Here is an 18,450-nt window from a genome sequence, read left to right on the forward strand (position 1 = left end):
CCCAAGTGGAACATGAGCTTCATGAAGAAGAGAATTTGCATCCAATTATTGAATGCTATAGCCCAGAACCTTATTTGTTGAATAACAGAGTGAATCCCATCAATCTGCTTTACTTTTCACTTGGAAAACTCACTTAGTGCAGTGCCAAGGCCTGCCCAGCACCCACTGTGAAGCCCAGTCATCTAAAAGGTGAAAGCGGCCTCAACCACGAGAAGCTTTACCTTCCCTGATGGGAAATGAGGGAACAGCGGGACACAGAGAAACCCTCCAGGTTCCCATGGCTTAGGAAGCATCTTACTGCAACCAAGGGAAAAGTGAAAGTTAAAATGACAGATTCCCATGTTCTTCAGATTCAAACTTATGAAGCATTCAGAGCTAGCCAAATCCCACCACACTCTGCTCAGGATTCTTTGTAAGAATGATCTTGGGAATCAAAGCTTCCTCTGAGCTATGTATCTTAAGGACATTTTATGGAAAATCAATTCACTGAACTGTACCTATCAGCAAAACTACTACCCAGAGTACCTGATGGCCATCCTGTGTCTAAACTCAAGGAGAAAGCTTTCAGGTCACTGTGATGGAGGCAGACAAGGTGTGAACCACAGCCAGTAAGATGTGCAACCCACACAGTTCAAGACAAGCCCGGCAGAATGTTCCACCTTCAGAAACCCAGAATGGGGTGGAGTACGAAGCTAAGGTGGAGATCCAAGTGGCAGACAGAGCATAAGTAGGCTTTGGAGTCGGCCAAAACTGGGTTCAAAACATGGCGCCACCATGGTTACTAGCCATGGGCCCGCAAGAAAGTTACCATCTCAAAGTCCATGCATGTATCTGTGATGTGACACCTAATACTGTCTTCTGCAGGTGACTGGGAGAATCACTGACGCAATCAATTTCAACTGCAGGGCACAGGGAACCACACACAGTAAACACGCTCCATCCTCCCCTTCATTCTGAGATAAAAATCATGTTCAAGAGCACCTACAAACATTAAGACAAGTGAAATACACCAGACACAAAAGGACACATATTGTATGCTTCTGTATATAGGAGGTACTGAGAAATGACAAATTCTCAGAGACAGAAAGTAGAATTGTGTATGCCCAGGTGGGGCAGTGGTAAAGAATCTGCTTGCCAATGAAGGAAACGCAAGAGATGTAGGTTCTTCCTCAGTCAAGAAGATCCCCTGGAGTAGGAAATAGCAACCCACTCCAGTATCCTTACCTGGAAAATCCCATGGACAGAGGAGCCTGGCGGGTTACAAGCCATGGTATTGCGGAACTGAGCCAACACACACACACACACACACACCCCCGATCACACGACTGAGCCAACACACACAATACATACACACACACACCCCTGACACTAACATACTACTATAAATCAACAATACTTCAATTCAAGAAAAACAGAAAGAAAGTAAAGTAGCAGTTATCAGCAGCTGATGGGAGGGGAAATGGAAAGTTATTGTTTAATGAATGCCTTTGGGCTGATGAAAAAGTTCTGCAGATGGATAATGGTGATGATTGAACACCACTGTGAATACACCTAAAGCCACTAAGCTGTACAATTAAAAGCAGTTGAGGGAATTCCCTGGCAATCTAGTGGTTGGGACTTGGGACTTGGGACTTGGAACTTTCACTGCTGTGGCCCGGGTTCAATCCCTCATCAGGGAACTAAGATCCCGTAAGCCCCACGGAGTGGCCCACTCCCAAAAAAGCAGTTGAAGTGGTAAGTTTTATGTTATGTATATTTTAACATAGTCCTTTTTTTTCCCCTAATTTTAAGAGTATTTGCAGGACAAACCAAGGGACAAATCAAAATTGACAAAGGCCAATGTTAGAAGGTATGTGAGCTGCAAAATGGTTTGCATGGAGAAGAGAGCTTCTCCAGCTACGGCTTGATCAGGTAAGAAGTCACATGAGATCAAGACGGCTTTGGCAATTCCTGCATCCATCCACAAGTTCATGGAAGGAGAGGTCAGACACGTGGAATAAAGAAGATGGGGATGTCAGTCGAGACAGAATGTAGGAAACTCCCAGTGGCAAGACTCAGGCAAAACTCATTTGCCCTCGCAATTGTTTCTTCACTAGAGTGCTGGGTCCAAAATCGCACTGTCTCTGTTGGTGACATCACTGTGCTCACCATCATCATAGAGGCTTCCCTGATAGCTCAGTTAGTAAAAAATCTGCCTGCAATGCAGGAGACCCCGATTTGATTCCTGGGTCAAGAAGATCCGCCGGAGAAGAGATAGGCTACCCACTCCAGTATTCTTGGGCTTTCCTTTGTGGCTCAGCTGGTAAAGAATCTGCCTGCAATGTGGGAGACCTGGTTCAATCTCTGAGCTGGGAAGAGCCCCTAGAGAAGGGGAAGGCTACCCACTCCAGTATTCTGGCCTAGAGAAGTGAATGGACTATTGTATAGTCCATGGGGTTGCAAAGAGTCGGACACGACTTAGTGACTTTCACTTCACGTCACCATCATCAAATCAGAAGAAACCATTTTTCCTTTCCACCCTGTGAGAAGTTGTACCTCCATCCATAAACCTGCTAGCATTGAGAGGTAGAAGAGTACCAACTCACTCTAAAAGTTAGCAAAACTATACCACAAAACTGGGCACGAGTCACATGCAAAGATAAGGAAACTCATCCAATCCCACTTATAAGAGAAAGAAATTCAAAATAGTAGCAAATCAAATCCAGCATGTTAGTCAATGAACACACTGACAGAGGTTATCCTAAGAATTAGGAAGTCTATATGACCATCTCACGATATTTTAAAAAGTTCAAAGCATCATAAGAACTCAGGAATTTCATCCTGAAGTGTTGGGGAATCACTGAAAGATTTCAAAGTTTGGAAGAAAGAAAGGGATGGGATGGAAGCAGGACAGGGATGAGGACAGAGGAGTATGAAATGATACATCTGCAGTTTTACACGCTCATCTTTGCAAAGAAGGGGAGGATGAACTGGAGGCAGAGAGGGCTTTGGGCATAACGAGGGCAGAGATTGCAGGTTTCTGAGCTGAGCAGCAAAGCTGATGGTCGTACCGTGAGGTCTGTGTGACTGGAGAAGGAGCTGACTTGCTTCTGACATGCTGAGCTGCAGGGGCCTGATGGGGTATCAACACAGAAATACACTGCAGGCACAGGTCTGCTAAGTGAAGCCCACGCAGGCAATGCAGATGGGTCTGGGAACACCCACATGAAGGAGAATTCCCTGTGAGAACATGCAGCATGCAGAGGGAAGACTGAGGCTGGTATCTTGATGAGCCTCCATATCTGCAAGGGCTTCAGGCAGAGGTATCTACCAAATAGATGAAAAAGAGTTGCTAGAAGAAAAGAAGGACTAGGAACTTTCCTGGTGGTTCAGTGGTTAAGACTCCGTGCTTCCACTGCAGGGGGCACGAGTCTGACCCCTGGTCAGGGAACTAGGATTCAGCATGCCTTGTGGTGCAGCCAAAAAGTAAAAACATAAAAAAGAAGAAAAGAACAGAGGTGGCAACAAAAGCCAGTGAAGAAGAGAGCTTCTCCAGCTACAGCTTGATCAGGTAAGAAGTCACATGAGATCAAGACGGCTTTGGCAATTCCTGCGTCCATCCACAAGTTCATGGAAGGAGAGGTCAGACACGTGGAATAAAGAGGATGGGGATGTCAGTCGAGACAGAATGTAGGAAACTCCCAGTGGCAAGACTCAGGCAAAACTCAGTATGGCAGCCTGAAGACTCTGCTGGTCAAGTAAGATGGTGGTTGTTTCTTCCTAGAAAGGTACACACACACACATATTCTGCAGACTGAAGGAGGAGATGAAGAACATAAGGGAATGCGCGTTTATAACTGACAGATGTTAAAGGGCACACCACAGAAAGGACGGCAGAGGAGATGCTGAAGGATGCTGGGAGAGATGCTAGAATGTGGCAGCCAAAGCCTGATGATCCAAGGCCTGCCCAGATGTGACATGGCAGACAGAAACTCAGGGAATTAACCATAGTCAGTGTTTTAGACCAGTTTTGATGGAAAGTTCTTTTAACTGGGCAGATGTCAAGTGCTGGGGTATGCTGACAGCCACTTGCAACCAACCCCCAGAAATCTTAACACAACTGAAACATTCTAAATGTCCATTACAAAATTTAAGTGTCTTTCTTATCATAAACACCTGAAATATTTGTAAAATAAATAGTTGAGGCTGCCTTGGATTGTTCGGGGAATGGGGCAAGGGAAATTATGAACAATCAAGGTGTAGGTAGGAAAGGGCACTGAGAAGAGGGGAATCCCAAGGAAGAAAAATGAGATAACAAGGCCCAGCACCAGCATAAAAATACCCAGTGGAAATGAAGAAAAGGAAAGAAAAACTTTAACTCTTATTTCTGCTTTTGATTATGATTATAATCTATTAGCGACTAAAGAATTGGAGGAAACATCTTTCAACAAACCAAAGGTATCCTATTAGAAACCAACAGCAGGACACCAGACTGAAAACACCAGGGACATGCCCATGGGAGGTGGGGACAGGGTGGAGATAGAGAGATTCCTATTACCATCCTGACAGGACTGAGTGACACAATGCAAAAAGAGAAAGCACAGAGAGATCAAGAGAACTAGAAAATGAGACAACATTATTATTGCTACTTGCAAAAAAACCTGTCTACTAAAAATATCCAAGAGGATCAACTGAAAATTAGAACTGACAAGAGAATAAGTGGCCAAATCTTCTGAAAATATAGAAAAATCTATGCCGTTTTTATTGTATCAATTGGAATCAGGAATAAAGTTTAATGGAAAAAATCAAATTCATAACTGCAACAAAAACCTAAGGTAATTAGGACTGAATCATAGAATTTAAGTGAAGAAAACTATAAAACATTTTACTAATGGGCATTAAGAAGGCACAGATAAAGAGAAATGTCACAGTCCTAAAAGGGAAAGAAAAAATAAACACAAGTAAAAAAGAAACAACAAACTGGGCAAAATATATCTGGAAACTATATGGTAAAGGATTATACCATGATACTTTTAAAAACCTACAAATAATTAAGAAAAAAAGACAAAAATTTTAAATAGGCAAAAGACATCCAATAGACTATTTCTATTTAAAAAAACAATAAACATTAAAAGGTACTCATCTTCTTTTAACCAAATGATTGCAAATAAAAATAATGATACACCATTTATAACTTATCAGATCATGACACATTTTAACACCACTTTATTTACTTTATTTTTTGGCCGTGCTTCAGGGCTTTTGGGATATCAGTTTCCCAACCAGAGACTGAATCCAAGCAGTGGCAGTGAAAGCCCAGAATCCTAACCATTAGGCTATCAGGGAACTCCCCAAATACATTTTAAAAGATTAATAAATCCGAAGTTGGGGAGGGTTCCTGGAAACAGATACTAACAAGTTGCTTGCAAGCTTGGTAACTGCAAGTGATACAGCATTTTGGCACACAATTTGATATCTATCAATTTTAAAAAATTTTTTTATTTGGCTTCACTGAGTCCTACTTGCAGCACACATGACCTCTGCTGTATGTGCGGGCTTCTCACTGCAGTGTACGGGCTCAGTAGTTGCAGCACATGCAGTTAGCTATCCCTCGCATGTGGGATCTTAGTTCCCGGATCAGGACTCAAACCCACATCCCCTGAACGGGAGGGCAGATTCTTAACCACCAGACCACCAGGGAGGTGCCATCTATCAAATTTTTAACCTGTATAAACGTTGGCCTAGCAAGTTCATCTCTAGGAATCAATTTCAAACACTTTAACACAGTATGCAAAATAGCATAGTGTAGACACAATGGCCACTACAGCATTATTTTGTGAAAGGAAAACATTAAAAATAATCCTACATATTCATCAAGGTAACTAGATAAATGAGTTATATATGGATGTGTTCTATTTTCATAGTTAAAAACAATAATGAATACATCAGCAATGGACAAACTAAAAACGAAATTAAGAAAACAATTCCATTTAAAATAGCACAAATTAAACCCAAAAAGGGAAAGATTTGTACACTCAAAACTATAAAATACCACTGAAAGAAATTCAAGAAGACTTAAATAAATGGAAAGACATCTTTTGTTCATGGAATTGAAGACATCTTTTGTTCATGAATTAATAATGTTAGGATGGCAACAGTCTCTTAATTGATCTACAGATTCAAGTTATTTGCTATCAAAATTCCAGCTGCCTTTCTCTGCAGAAATTGACAAGTCATGCTATGAAACAGAGTTAAACCAAAAAATAAAGCTGCAGAACATTATGCATGTAGACCTATTTTTTTTTTTTAAAGAAATCTACACACATTGTGTGCAGGTGTGTTTGTACGAGAGAAAACAAGCCTTTCACCTTGTGCTTCCTCCCACAACAAACGCCTATAATTTTCTAGTTCAAGACATGATACAAAATTCTTTAATATTTTAAATGTTAAACAATAAACAAATATAAATCCCCTGAGAGGCTGCCGGCCAGTGAAGAATGGCAGACTGTTTTCTGGTGGAGTTTTGTCTGCAAAGTGGAGGGGGACCCACATCCGAGGATATCGCTCTGCCTCCAGTATGTCCACCACCAGCAGCGGAGCCTCACTTCTAGAACAGGTATTGTGAGAGTAGCAAGGGACTGGCAACCACTGCAGCCAGATGATGGGTGTGTGTGGATGTGTTACAACAGCCTCTCTACTTCTGTGTGGGTTTGCAAGTTTTCATAAAACCAAGTTAAAGAAAACTTTCACAGGTGCCTGTATCTTTGATTTTCAAGATCCACCTCTCCTGAATCAGGAGTAAGAGGCGTTGACTAAAGTCTCTGGGAAGAAGGCTCCCTGGCTGCAAACCCTCTCCAAAGGCCCTCCTCCCCACCCCGCTCCCCCAACCCCAAATACTGCAGTGACTTAAGAGTATCTGTAGGGGCACTGATCCTGAACCACCAGCATCAAAGGAAAACTCCGAGACAAAACAATACAGTAAGACAAGCATTGGGAGATGAGAAGAGGGCTAGCGAGTCCAGGCTTCCTAAATGAAGGATAATGCTGGTGTATATAAAGTGGGGGTTTCAAAAGCTGTAATTCTATGTTCACTGTTCTCTCCTGTGGAAAATCATCTGTTTCCTCCCATGACTGGCACATCCACACGAGGATCAGGGTTGCTACCTGGCTGCCATAGGCACAGGTCTGCTAAAATCAGAGGGGAAGTGGTTTTCATTAGGGAACCAGCGACTCCCAGGACAGGAGCTGGAGGTTTCATTTCTGTTAGGGCTGCACAATGAGAGAAGGTGTTCTCATGTTCCGGGGTTTCTCTCAGAATGGATCGTCTGTCCTCTGACTGTGGTCCTAAGGTGTTCCTAAGGGTTGCAACATAAAATAGATTTCTTTACTACGGACTCTAATGAAAGAGCCTGACAAGCTGGTGGCCACCTCCGTCTCCTTAGAGCAAAACCCAGAGCCGGACAGTCCAGGAACCGGGCTGACTGTAACCACCTGCTCTCCGGCGCTGATGAACATTTGCGGGAGGAGAGGCGGCTCTGCCCAGGACTGGAGGAGCTGACTCAGTGGAAGTACTTATACTTAGCACATCACTGCGAAACAGGCATAGTCACTAATTTGGTTCTCCCCACTACACCTGTTTCTCACCCTTTTCCCTGTATTCTGCCTTTCAATGATTTATCTAGTCACCCAGCCAGGAACAGCAACTCCAAGGCCACGGTGAGGCTAGAACACGACAGGGTTACTACAACACTTAGTTCTTGTTTCCCCTTGATGAAAACTCAACTGGGTGGAATATGGAACAGCTCTTCCAAACACTCTCAGAAGGATATGACTGAGAAACATTTCCATTTTGGAGCTATTCCAAATTCTTCAATTATTTACTATGGGATCAAACAGGAGCGCAGAAACACAACAGGCAAGCTTCACTTAAGCTGGGCTTTTGTCCTCTGGGGTTTCACTGCTGTTGGGGTTTTGTTTTGAAGCTCTAGCTCTCAGTGATGCAGCAGAGTGCAGGGAATCCTCCCCGCCTTTGTTTGATTTTGTTCTTTCAGAATCTGTAAAGGGAGTCTCCGGGCCCTCCTGGGTCTCAGTTCCTTCCTCTGCTGTAAGAGAACTGTCAGATGATTTGCTGGCGGTGCCCACATCATCTTGCGAGTCGGGTAAAAGCCAGGTGATGTTATTAGAAGGCAAGTGACAGTGTGGAAAGTGAGGGGGCGGGAAGAACCAGCAGAAGCCTGCGCTTGTGGGCTGAGTGCTCCCCTTCCAGTCCACAAGTTCATTCATGCTTTCCAACACACAGAGCCGGCAGCCTTGCCAAAAAGTAAAAAAATATACACGCCTGCACATTTAATGAATTCACTTATGAAAAATAAGCCAACTTGTTCTAGTGTAGAAAGCTTAAAGGCAGGACAGAGAAAATCAAAATAAACTTGCTGCTCTAATTTCTTCTAACTTCCAGCCTTTAGGAAAACAAAAAGGCACTGAGAACTAGGGGTGAATTCTCAGCTCTGGAGAAGCCAGTCTCTTCTGCACCACTTCCAAGTCATATCTAATTCTGATTCCGAATTTCAAAAGTAGGCAGGACCACACCTGAGGGAAAATAAACTAGAAAGGGCAGGGATGAAAATGAAGAGTTCACAATGGAATTATTTCAAATGAGGAATTTACTACCTGCTTGGAGGCAAGTAGGCAAAGCAAAAGAAACAGAAAAGCTAGCATTTACCCATTCTTCTACAAAGGCTCCTTTAGGATTCACATTCTGTTCTAAGACTGTCAATTCATCTCTCTAGCCCAGCACCAGAGCATCTTTTGTCATGACCCTAAAGTGGTTTCACTTCAACAATCAGGGCATCTCCCTAACTCAAAACCACTGCAGAGGAATTATTGAGGGTTTCAGGCAGAAGGGGCCTTGAACACCATCCTGTGCTCTGCATCCCAATCTCAGTGACGGCCTTACGGCCATCCTTATACCCAAGTCTGGGGGGCTCCACAGTCCAGCTCCTTTTATGGCACCAGGTCTTCTTCCCAGGAAGTGGGATCCAGCGGCAGGACAAGCTGAAGGCAGGAGTCTAAGCACACCTGTACATCCACCTTTCCTCCTGACTGCCCATCAAAATGACAGCAGAGAAGCACAGAAGATTCTTTCCAAAACAACAGGGGGGTTGGAGGGAAACTCAAGGGGCTGTCACCAAATGAAAATGCTCCCCAAAGACAATTCCAAGAGAAGAGAGGGGAGGTTGCACCCCACAGTATGTTCCAAGGGGACTCCAACGGGGATGGGTGCTCATCTGCCTGGACCCTGGGTAAGTTCTGGGCCCTGAGGGCAGCTATAAGCCGAAAAGGGTCAGAGCAGTGGGAGGAAGGGGAGAAAGCCAGGTACTTGAGGGGGTGCCGAGGGAGGCAGCAGGCATGGGGCGGGGCATGGGAAGGGGTCCACCAACCGACCAGGCTGGGCCCCTTTGCACATCAGGTTCAATTCCATGGAAATTCTGTGATAAAATGACCAAACACTTGTCTCTCACCATTAGACTGGGAGGAAGGTAAGCAAATCATGTACCACCCACACTGGGGCACAGTGGGTGTAGATGGCTGTGCTGTTAACAATGATACCGGGACAGCAGGCACGAATGGGGCCTGGCTCAGGGAAAAGAACGGATGGGCTCCGAGGCAGGCGTCCTCCAGGCCGAAACCAGGCCCTGTCCTGCTACAGATGCCCCAAGCCAAGGGGCCCTCAGGAAATGCTGGCTGAGCAACAGAGCGACTGACTGCCTTCTCCCTTCATTCTAAAGGTGTAAAAAGCATTTTGTGAACTATTTCTATGAGGGCCGCTGTGTCTCAGACTCCAGGGGGCACCGGCTCAGGCATAAGTGGCAGGTATGCACCTGAAAAAGGAGAAGGCGCACTTTCTTTTTAATTAAAAAAGAAAAAACCTCTCTAAATTATTTTCGAAATGAAGCTCCTCCACACCACAGCCAGCTGATGTCCTGCCCTCAAACTGTGTCCCCTGAGCTACCCGTGACCTTCCTTGTCCCCTGTCCTGGCTGGGCAGGGCTGTCCCCGGCCCGAGAGCTGCCACAACAGCTGCTTCCATGCACGAGCCCAGAGCCTACTCCCCACAGGGCCGCCCCACCAGCTGGCCTCCTGCTAAGCGATTCCCAGCACAGCTCCTCAGTCGTGGCCTGGAGACCTGCCCACTCCAGTCTGGATGTTTATAGCAATCCTGAGATCATGACACACAGAGAAGAAGAATCTAAAACTGTTCTAAGTCCTCTCCCTTCCTCCTGAGAAAGCTTGTCACAAGTCATCTACAGGGAAGGTATAAACAAGGGTCCTGGGGCCTGTTTCTCATTTGAGGAGGAAACGTCCAGAAAGCAGGAATGAAAATGTCCTACCAGGCTGCTCTTGGGAAGGCCAAGGCCAGAAACGAGCTTGCAGAAGAGTCGGCACGGGGCTCCAGCCTCGGCTTCTCCAAGACTGACAGCTGTGAGTCCTATTAATGGATCTCCAGCACCCTTCTTAGATTTCACTGGTTTCATCCAAGTTACCAAGCAATTCTAATGAAACCAGCCGACAAACTACTCAGGTGCCAATTGTTTCAAGGTTCTCCCACAGTGAAAGTGGGGGAGGGGCAGGGACAGAAAGAGAAATGGGGAGGAAATGGAAGCTCCAGCCCCACCTCAAAGGGCCTTGCATTTCTTAGGCCCTATGACCAGATCACACATTGGGATAGAATGTGAAGTGTCACTCTTATCAATCCTGGAATTACTTTATGAACAACACAGCTCCAGTATGTTGTACGGTGTTCTGTACTGCACTATACTCTGTGTTACTAGTCTACCAAATACAAACATGTAATGGAAATGACTCAGGCCTCTCTTTTTCTGAAAGGCTCTGATTTCAAGGGGAGCTATGACAGAGAACTAAAACAGTATCATTCACAGGCATAACACCTCAGATGTCTGCACACAGGACATCCTCAGCTCAGGGAAATTCAAGGTTCCAAAGAGTAGGCATTGTAGAGAAAATGAAACCCATTTATTATCTTAAGGACCTGTCATGTGCAAAGCACAAGCTCAAGTTTAAATTACTCTCAGATGCCCCCATGACGTTTGGTGATAACATCTACATTCCAATGCCAAGGACTCAAATTATTACACAGCTTTCCCCCCGGCACCTCAACAATCCACTCCCAACCTCACTACCACTCATCTCACTGAGCTATTTCCTAGGAACCGCTAGTCGTTCCCAGGTCAGCTCGGATACCACCATAATTTTTCAATGTTCCCAAGTGCAGCTCAGACATGCCAGAAGCCTGCTCAAAACCCTTCACTGCTTCCTCACAGCCTGTGAAAACCCAACTTTAAGCATCGGGGCATAGGTGCTTTCTCGCCCTCTGAGGTCCAGCCCCTCCCTGCGTATCCTTCTAAGAAGCACTGTTTCAGTAAAGCATTTGAGTTCTGAAGCCAGTAGCCAGGTTTCTGATGCCAGTTAACCTTCACCATTGATGGGATATTACAACAGAAACTAACAAGATGGTGTGAGGACGAAGTGAAATGACTTGCCTACGAGAGCTCAGCACTGGCCTGGGACAGAGAACTGTCCAGCAGACATCAGCCTCTGCCATCATCCCCAGCCTCCTTCATACAGTGAACACTTTGTGCTAAGTGCCTGGCTCTCAGAGGAACCCAGCCATGGCCTCCTGCAGCACCATGTGACTGGGGAGGGCAGCCTGTGACCTCACAGACCAAGCCCATCAAGGTGGAGTCTTCCCAGCCTGCTTCAGCCACACCTGCCACTTCACTCCGGCCTGCCCAAATCCTGTGCATCTGTTAAGACCCAGCTCCCTGGCCACCACAGGAGGGGGCTTCCACAGCCTCCTCCCACAGAAGGGAAGCCTTGGGGTATCTGCGGGCACCTCTCCTAACTGGTCAGCCATACCATCAAACACAGGTCCTTGGATGCAAACCATACTGACTGCTATAATCACTTGTTCAGAAGCCAGAATATAATTTTCTCTCCTCAACAACTGGCAAATATGTTCTCAAAACAAATTTGTGAAATGGGCGAATAAATATGTAACCCAATTATCCATGCCATGATTAAACCAAGAAACCCAAAGAGAAATCTGGGTTATAAAGAGGTATTTAGGAAGAAAAGAAACACCTACAGAGCTCCACATAACACTAAGGGCTCAATAATCTATCTTGGCTAAGACGCTGCAATGTCTCTCCCTTTGTGTGATGACCTCTGTCTTCTTAGACGGAGTTGGGAGACTGGAAAAGTTTCGATAGACTGATGATCTTGTAAGAGTTGCATACTTTTATATCAGTGAAACAAAAAAAGAGAGGAAAATTAAGGCCTTCCTTTTCTCACTATTAAATGTTTCCTGAAAGCCAAGAGGGGAAAAAGCCTCATACAGAAGGGTCCACGCACTTGCCAGGGAACTTTACCACTGGAACAGGCTCTTACATTCATATCTGCATAGTGACAGGAGAGGGGGCTCACGGAGTCCAGCCAGAAGGGTCAGGAGCTACCTCCGCTCGGTGGGGTTGGGAAGCCCCAGTCTCCCTCTCTTGTGGATCTTGGGGGACAGTTTTGACCATGACACCAGAGGAGGCCTTAAGAGCCTCATGGCCCTCCCACTGGGCCAGTCCAATCAGATTTTGCTAATGATCCTCAAAAAACTCAAAGTGCCTTTGACATCAGGTAAGAACACATTGTGTTCTAGACAGGAGGAAGGAGAAATGCAAAAAAGATTTCTTTAATGAGCACAGCAGTTTTAGCAAAGATGCCCAGTACTAAGCAAGTCACAGGCCCACATCCGAGAGAACAGGTGAGTCCACCAGGAGAGACTTCTCTAAGATAACTGAGGACTGATCCCAAATGTCTGAACTTCCTATTTAGCTCATGGAAATCTCCCAAAATGTAGCAGACATGTCTATTACAGAGAATGTTCTAAACTGAGCTGTTTTTGATGTCTCAGGGTCACCGTTACAGACACAGTCACTGTGCTGAGCTGAAGCTGAAGAGTTCCTTTCCAGGACCAGACGAGGCCCAGCATCATCACAAGAAACCTTCTTTAACTGTCAGGTCCTGCCTTCACTTGCTGCTGACACACTGAGAGAGATAAAACTATCTCCAAAAGTTTCAGTTTGGGAGGTGGCAGAGTTTGGAGGGAGGAGATGATAAGTAGCAGTCCTTCAGTGTCCTAAGCTGGTGGCATATAGCCTCTAAGACAGGATTCTAAAATGTTGATTCCCGGACAGGGGGTGGAGTAGGGTAGAGAGGGATGGGTTGGGAGTTTGGGATTAGCAGGTGCAAACTATTAATATTATATACTGAATGAACAAACAACAGGTCCTACTGTATAAAACAGGGCATGCGAAAGTGACAGTGTTAGTTGCTGAAGTCATGTCCAACTCTGCAACCCCATGGACTGTAGCCCACCAGGCTCCTCTGTCTATGGGATTTTCCAGGCAAGAACACCGGAGTGGGCTGCCATGCCCTTCTCAAGGGGATTTTCCTAATCTAAGGATCAAACCCAGGTCTTCTGCATTGCAGGCGGATTCTTTACCAACCCACACAGGGGAACGATATTCAGTATCTTGTGATAAACCATAAGGGAAAAGAATATGAAAAGCAATGAGTATACGTGTGTGTGTGTGTGTGTGTGTGTGTGTACATAGAACTGAATCATTTTGCTGAACAGCAGAAATTAAGAAAACATTGTAAATTGATTATACTTCAATAAAATAAATTTTAAAAAACTTTAAAATGAAAGATTGCTTCCAAGAACCAGAGCCAATCTTGTTTTTAAACTGACGTGACAATACTGCACAGTGGTTAATAATGTATACTTTGGACCTAGACTGTTCTACTTACTAGCTATGTAACTCTAGGTAAATTATTTCCTCTGAGGTAAATTATTTCCTCAGTTTCCTCCTCTGTAAAATGGAGGTTAAGTGTGAATATTTCAAAGTTGCTGTTTTAGTTTCAACTTTAAGGGTAAAAGGTGGGGGAAGATATCTAAGTATCTAAATATCACTGACAATGAAGCCTGCAGCGTAAGAGCCAGTCCTCATGCTCTCTCCCTCCCTCCCTCTCTCTCTGGAAAGAAATGGGCAGTTGATACTCTCTTGTTCACAGAGTAAAAAGCATCCCTCCTTTACACTACTGGAAGCTACTACCATGGCAGGAGGAAGACAACCTGGGATTTAGTGTTCCACTCAGGAGGGCAGTGTTTGTTAAAGCTGAAGGCCATCTTCCCTTGGCTGCGAAAAGTTTCCTTTCTCTAAAGCAAAAATACTCTGTGGCCACAGTTATTCACGCTGAGCATTTAAGCAACACAGTAGAGTCCCACATGCATGATTGCTCGTTTTCTAACAGCTGCAGACAGAATCTAATGATCTTAATGATCCACGGGGCTCCCTGCCTGCCAGGCCTCCTCCATCACAGAGCAGACACAGTTCTGAGAACAATTAAGAAGCCCGGCTTCCCCCTGCAAAAGGGGGTAGGGTGTGAATGAATCTATATTTCTTTCACGTCAGAACTACGCTTTGTATTTCTACATCTCCTTCCAGTGATCTTATGGTACACTCATGATTTTTCTAGTTGGAATTTTCTGGCAACACATCACAATATAAAATTAACTTCTTAAATTACTAATAAAGGTTAGGATAGATGCCAAGGCAGTCATCCAACCAAAACTCATTTTGTGGATTTATTACATAGGAAGGAAACAAGGACAGTTCCTGGCTGATTCCCAGGTGTCCCCTCCCACTGGCTACCCTACATCACTTCATCCTCCTGAGAAATGAGTACCACCCATGGGATCTGAAGGTCCTTTAAATTCCTCCTGCCTTGGAGGGAACATTTCTACAAATTTATGCCACAGCTAGTCCTTCTCGTAATATTATACTGCATTAGGATATGACTAGAGGAGCAAATGTTGTCTTAGTGATTTTTAAAAATGACAAGGCAGACCAAACAAAAAGTACAGAGAAAAAGAAAAAAGCCATGGAAATACAAGCAAGCAGTTGTACATAATTAAATTCAATAAGTAATTACTATATGATATGCAGGGTCCTTCTGTGCAAGCAAGTGGTTCAGAGATACAAAAACAAATAAAATGTGGCCCTCAACTGCAAAATGTTGACAATAGAGCCGAAACAAATATGCAGATAGCCACAGTTTAAGGTAAAACCTGGTCTGGCAAATATGAACTGGGTCTAAGCACTGCTGCTGCTGCTGCTGCTAAGTCGCTTCAGTCGTGTCCGACTCTGTGCGACCCCATAGGTCTAAGCACTATGGGAGCATCAACCATTGCACAAAGTCATCTCAACTGTGAAAAATTGGCACAGGCTCTACAGATACCATAGCATTTAAGCTGAGCTTTCAACCATCAAACTAAAGGGGTCTGACAAGGCCAAGAAGAGGCCATCAACCTTCAAAGCTGAGCCTTCAACCTTCAAACTAAAGGGGTTTGACAAGGCCAAGAAGAGACCATCCTTACAGAGGAGAGAGAGTAGGGGGCAGGGGAAGATATCAGTGGAGGGGGAGGAGGGGGGGACACTGAGGTATGGCTGAGGTGCGTGGGGAATATGGTGGGAGAAAAGTTAATATTAGAGGGCTCTGAGAATCAGGAACTGGTGTCCAGGCTTTGTTCTGCAGGCAGCAGAGCTGTCAAGGCCTCCAGTAGGGATGGACGTAACCACCTGTGTTTTAGGAAGCTTACTTGGCCTGGAAATGGAGACCTGTCAGAGAGCTACTGCAAAAGGCCAGGGAGGTGAAAAGGGGTGTCTGAGTCTTATGTCAGAGGAGGGTGGAATGAAAAGAAAGAGAAAAGTTTGGAAGTTAAGCGCAGATGAAGTAACTGGTGAAATTTACATTTTCCTTATGCTTTTCCACTCTTTTCAAATAGGTGCATATTCTTTATTTTTATCTTTTATTGAAGTATAGTTGATTTGGGCTTTCCCAGTGACTCAGTGGTAAAGAATCCGCCTGCAATGCAGGCGACGTGTCAGGAGTCGTCGGTTCAATCCCTGGGTCGGGAAGATCCCTGGAAAAGGGAATGGCAACCTACTCCAGTATTCTTGCCTGGAGAATCCCATGGACAGAGGAGCCTGGTGGGCTACACAGTCCACGGGGTTGCAAAAGAGTCAGACACAACTTAGTGACTAAACAACAATAGTTGATTTACAAAGTTATGTTAGTTTCAGGTGCACAGAAGATTAAATTCAGTTATACATATACACATGCATCTTTTCTTTTTCAGATTATTTTCCATTATATGTTATTAAAAGATAATGAGTATAGCTCCCTGGGCTATACATTAAAACACTGTTCATTATCTATTTTTTATATAGCAGTTATGTATATGTTGATTCCAAACTCCTAATTCATCCTTCCCCTAGCCTCTTTCTTCTTTGATAACCATAAGCTCATTTTCTATGTCTGTGGGTCTGAGTGTTGTACAGTTTCAATGGCATGAATCTTTACTATCTCAATTTTTTAAGCAGGGGAGCCTTTAAAATTAAAGGAAAAAAAAACACAACAGTAGATAGCTGTCCTATGAAACACAATTTACTTTGGCCACATCAGAGTGTAACAAAAAAAAGGGACACTTTGGAGCTAAATACTTAAAGCATAGAAATGTTAAGGATCCCAAACCTTGGTGACCACAAAGTAAAAAAGGAGAAAGTAAGAGAAAAAGTGTGAATGACTCCTTCGTCTCCAGCTTTACACACAGTCCGGGGAGGAGGGAAGACCTTCATCGTTGCTGGGTCACCATTGCACAGAGAGAGAAGCAAGGCTCAGATAAAGCAACCTGCCTGAATCCACACCCACGTGTTCACAACTCAGTGTAAACATTTGTTTGTCCCACCAAAGGAGGGTGGAAGGAGGAAGTGCAAGGTTAAAGGCTCCTAAACTGATACCATTCAAGTAACAGCATCTCGGGGCCATCAAGATAATAAACCAAGGGTCACAACCTACAGGACAGCTTCATGTTATGAACTCTGGAGGAGACACATTAAGACCTCACCCAACACCAGAAGGTGCAAGCTCCCTCCTATGACTGCAAAATGAGTGATGCTATGGGAAGCACGACAGAGGCCAGGGCCAACCCCCGAAACGCTGACAGTCAGGTCTCTGTAATGTAAGGTATTATTATGCAACCTAGCTTTTTCTCATATTCTTCTCATTTACCTACCAAAAAACCTCATCAAATACCATGAGCAGAAAAGGTTAGCTAGGGGATTGTTCGTTTATTAGACAACTTTACTGAACAAATATATTCCAAGAAAGTTATAGGTAAACTTACTTAAAAAAAAAAATAGGAATTCTCCTGACAATCTAGTGGTTAGGACTCCGCACTTCCACTGCAGGGGACATGGGTTTGATCCTGGGTTAGGGAATTAAGATCCCATGCACGATGTGGTGCAGCCAAAAAAAAAAAAAACAGACACAGTCAGAGAGAAATTATGACATTAATCATTATGACACTAATCAAATCATCACAAGATAAATTAAGCTATGATAAATGCTCTAAGGGAAAGCTTTGAAGTCATATAAAACAGTGTGTTCTAGTCTGAAGGTTGAGAAATAAGTCTGAAGAGATGCAAATTTATGGACCATAACATATGCAATAAAGAAATTCAGCTCTGAAAGAAAAAAAAAAAAAAACAGAGCCATAAAATACAAGAGAATTAGTTCTAAGACACAAATAAAACTTCGACTACCCCATGCAAGAGGGAAAAGAGGGGAGAGAAAAGAGCAGTGCTAGCCCCATACTATGCCTCCATTCTTAACCAACTGATGGCCCAGGGTCTGATTTGGGCCTACAGCCCACCTGATCTATAAAATCTATGGTCCAGGCCCAGTCAGTTCCATGACTTTTCCATGTCCTTGCTGAAGGACACAGGAGAAAAAGCCACAGGAAGACTGGACTCCAAATCACCAGAGCCAGCTGTCAGGACGTCACTAACAGCTCCTGGAAGGCCACTAGGGAAACCACTGCAGTTGAGGAAATGGCGCCTTTCTCAAGTCCCAAGAGCACTTCTCAGCTGAGTTTTGTTTTGTTTCATGTTGGGGAGGGAGCTGGGGGTGGGATGCAGAACCCCCAGCAGGGATAGCTCTGGGTTATGAAACTTCAAAAACAAAACACAGTCTGTCCCTGCTCTCTGGAAGCTCACCTCTAGTGGGGAGCCACAAACAAATAGGTAAGTTCCATGGAGGGAAACCGATTAAAAGTGCCTCCAGGCCTTCAAGTCTGACAATGTTTATCGCAGCACTGTTAACAATAGCTAGGACATGGAAGCAACCTGGATGTCCATCTGCAGATGAATGGATAAGAAAGATGTGGTACATATACACAATGGAATATTACTCAGCTATTAAAAAGAATGCATTTGAATCAGTTCTAATGAGGTGGATGAAACTGGAGCCTATTATACAGAGTGAAGTTAGTCAGAA

The 18,450-nt window shown here is 44.4% G+C and overlaps 1 protein-coding gene across 33 annotated transcripts in view; it reads right to left on the reverse strand.

The window, feature by feature from the left end:
• Positions 1 to 18,450, reverse strand: part of CLASP1 (cytoplasmic linker associated protein 1) — a 274,282-nt gene that overhangs the window by 187,990 nt on the left and 67,842 nt on the right. For 6 of the 33 annotated variants that reach the window (XM_081576047.1, XM_081576046.1, XM_081576044.1 and 3 more), the window contains exon 1: positions 11,541 to 11,704. The exons of 24 other annotated variants lie outside the window; for them this stretch is intronic. The gene's annotated coding sequence lies outside the window, so the exon portion shown is untranslated. Of the gene's footprint in view, positions 1 to 10,370; positions 10,448 to 11,540; positions 11,706 to 18,450 lie in introns of those variants that run through there. 3 more of the 33 variants (XM_081576048.1, XM_081576033.1, XM_081576045.1) reach the window with 2 other exon arrangements.

This window comes from Giraffa tippelskirchi, chromosome 3 (assembly GCF_054371585.1).
Source record: "Giraffa tippelskirchi isolate mGirTip1 chromosome 3, T2T-mGirTip1v1.2.pri, whole genome shotgun sequence".
NCBI classification, from domain to species: domain Eukaryota; kingdom Metazoa; phylum Chordata; class Mammalia; order Artiodactyla; family Giraffidae; genus Giraffa; species Giraffa tippelskirchi.